We start from the raw sequence: 3,410 nt of genomic DNA, 5'->3' as shown, positions 1-3,410 counted from the left end.
CACATGGGACAATGCTCTAATAATGATAATCATCACACTTTTAGTTACTCAAAGCTCAAAGATCACAATGATGATGACTCCATAGGGAATGCATCCGGCAGTGTACCGGGATGTGCAACGATCTAGTATGATCATGCAATGGCAATATGAGAGTGACGGCACAAATCAGGAGACGGAACGGTGGTAGTTGCATGGCAATATATCTCGGAATGGCTACGAAAATGCCATAGTAGGTAGGTATGGTGGCTGTTTTGAGGAAGGAATTTGGTGAGTTTGTGCACCAGCGAGAATTGCGCGGCACTGGAGAGGCTAGCAATGGTGGAAGGTGAAAGTGCATCTAATCCATGGACTCAACATTAGTCATAAAGAACTCACATACTTGTTGTGAAAGTTTTTATAAGTAATCAAAACAAATTACTAAACGCATACTCCGAGGGGAAGGGTTGGTAGGTGTAAACCATCGCGCGATCCCGACCTCAACACAAAGGATGACAATCAATAGATCAATTATGTTCCGACTTCCTAACATAGCGGTTCACCATACGTGCAAGCTACGGGAATCACTAACCTCAACACAAGTATTTCTAGATTCACAAAACCCTACTAACATTGCTTTTAATATTCCCGAATCCATGTCTCAAAACTAATTGAGAGGAATAAAAACATTTCTTTCTACTAAATGCACATGAAGATGGAAGTTTTTGCATCCTCTTTGGGTACCTAGCACATGGGACTACTTTCATAGCATAAGCCAACTACCAAATCACACACCGCCGTGCTCTAAATGTATAAGTGAAGCACAAGAGCAAAAGTATCTAGCTCAAAAGATATAAGTGAAGAACTAGAGAAAAAGTATCTAGCTCAAAAGATACAAGTGAAGCACTATGAGCATTCTAGCAAAATCACGATGAGTGTGTGTCTCTCTCTCAAAATGGTGTGAAGCAAGGATGATTGTGACAGAACAAAAAGAAAAGACTCCTAAGATACAGGACGCTCCAAGCAAAACACATATCATGTGGTGAACAAAAATATAGCCCCAAGTAATGTTACCGATGGATTGAAGACGAAAGAGGGGATGCCTTCCCGGGCCATCCCCAAGCTTAGGCTTTTTGGTGTCCTTGAATTTGGCTTGGGATGCCTTGGGCATCCCCAAGCTTGAGCTCTTTCCACTCCTTGTCTCTTTGTCCATGAGAATGTCACCCAAAACATGAAAACTTCACACCACAAAAATTAAACAAAAACTTGTGATAATATTAGTACAAGAAAACAAACTAGCACTTATTTTGGTACTGTAGCGAACTTGAATTCCATCTATATTGATGATGGGCTACTGTATTCTCACTTTTCCATGGCTAGTACCCCCCGATACTAACCATAGTTTCATGAAAACAAGCAACCAACTCAACAAAAACAGAATCTATCAAAAACAGACCAGTCTGTAGCAATCTGTATACTTCATATACTTCTGGTACCTCAAAAAATCTGAACAATTACGACGGTCTGGGGAAAAAGAATATCAATTAGCAGCAAAAAGAATCAACTCAAAATCTCTTTCTGAATAAAAATAAAAAATCCTCTCGTGAGCAGAAAGTTTCTGTCTTTTTCCAGCATGATCAAACAACCATTACCAAGAGTAATCATAAAGGCTTTGCTTGCATAAAACATAATAAAAAACATAATCACAACAAAAATATGAAAGTGTGGACGCAACAAAACATAAAGAAAAAGATAAATCAATTAGGTTGCCTCCCAACAAGCGCTATTGTTTAACGCCCTTAGCTAGGCATAAAAGCGATTGAATCACGTATCGTCGTCTTTGGTGCTCAAACCATAAGTGGCCCTCATCATGGATTCATAAGGCAATCTTTTTTTCTTTCTAGGAAAGTGTTACATACCCTTCCTTAAAGGAAATTTAAATCTAATATTCCCTTCCTTCATATCGATGATAGCACCAATAGTCCTTAGGAAAGGTCTACCAAGAATAATAGGGCATGTAGGATTGCAATCAATGTCAAGCACAATGGAATCCACGGGTACATAGTTCCTATTTGCAATAATAAGAACATCATTGATCCTTCCCATGGGTTCCTTGACAGTAGAATCGGCAAGATGCAAATTAAGAGAACACTCTTCAATCTCATTAAAACCAAGAACATCACATAAAGACTTTGGAATCACAGAAACACTAGCACCCAAATCACACAAAGCATTGCACTCATAGTTTTTGATTTTGATTTTGATGGTAGGTTCCCACTCATCATGAAGCTTTCTAGGGATAGAGACTTCCAATTCAAGTTTCTCTTCAAGAGCTTTCATCATAGCTTCGATGATATGATCGGTAATGGCTTTTGTTTTGGCTATAAGCGTGTGGAGAGTTCAACATGGATTGCATCAAAGAAATGCATTCAATCAAGGAGCAACTATCATAATTGAATTCCTTGAAATCCACGGTAGTAATTTCATTACTACTCAAAGTTTTAACGTCTTCTACTCCACTTTTAATGCTTTTAACATCAAGATAGACGGACTCCGAATCATTGGGGCACTTTTCAACCAAAGTGGATTCATATCTAGCCCCATAATCATTAGGTTTGATACAAGAAAACAAAGATTCAATGGGAGCCACACCAAGCACTTTAAGATCTTCGTGATTCTCATCACGAGAACACGCCTTTTTAAGCCATTCATGTCTAGCACGAATTTGGGTGGTTCTTTCTTGGCTCTCAATCATGGAAACACGCATAGCTTTCAAAGTTTCATCCATGTTGATTTTGGGAGGAGCACATCTAACTTTCAAAGCATAAACATCACAAGAAATCCTATCAACGCTCTTAGTCAAATCGTCAATTTTGAGTAGTTTTTCCTCTATGGAGGCATTGAAAATCTTTTTAGAGTTGATGAACTCTTTGATATTACTCTCTAGATCAGAGGGTAATCTATTGTAATTTCCATGGGTATTGTTGTAGGAGTTTCCAAAATTATCAGAGGAGTTACTAGGAAAAGGCCTAGGAACATAGTTTCCTCTAAAAGCATTGTTGTTGACAAAGTTATTCCTACCAACAAAATTAACATCCAAGAGAGCTTTGCTACTCTCAATCAAAGAAGAAAAGGCAAATCATTAGGATCCAAAGGAGCACTTCTACTAGGAACCAAATTCATTAACTCATCCATCTTAGCACTCAACGAGTTAATTTCTTCTATAGCGTGTACCTTCTTACTAGTAGGTGACCTTTTAGTGTGCCATTGAGAGTAGCTTGTCATGATGTTGTCTAAGAGCTTTGTGGCTTCTCCTAACGTGATTTCCATGAACGTTCCACCTGAGGCGGAGTCCAAGATATTTCTACAAGCAAAATTCAAGCCAGCATAAAATATTTGAATAATCATCCAAAGGCTCAAGCCATGAGTCGGAC

This window comes from Hordeum vulgare, chromosome 2H, assembly GCF_904849725.1.
Source record: "Hordeum vulgare subsp. vulgare chromosome 2H, MorexV3_pseudomolecules_assembly, whole genome shotgun sequence".
Classification (NCBI taxonomy): domain Eukaryota; kingdom Viridiplantae; phylum Streptophyta; class Magnoliopsida; order Poales; family Poaceae; genus Hordeum; species Hordeum vulgare.
This window is presented reverse-complemented; position numbering follows the sequence as displayed.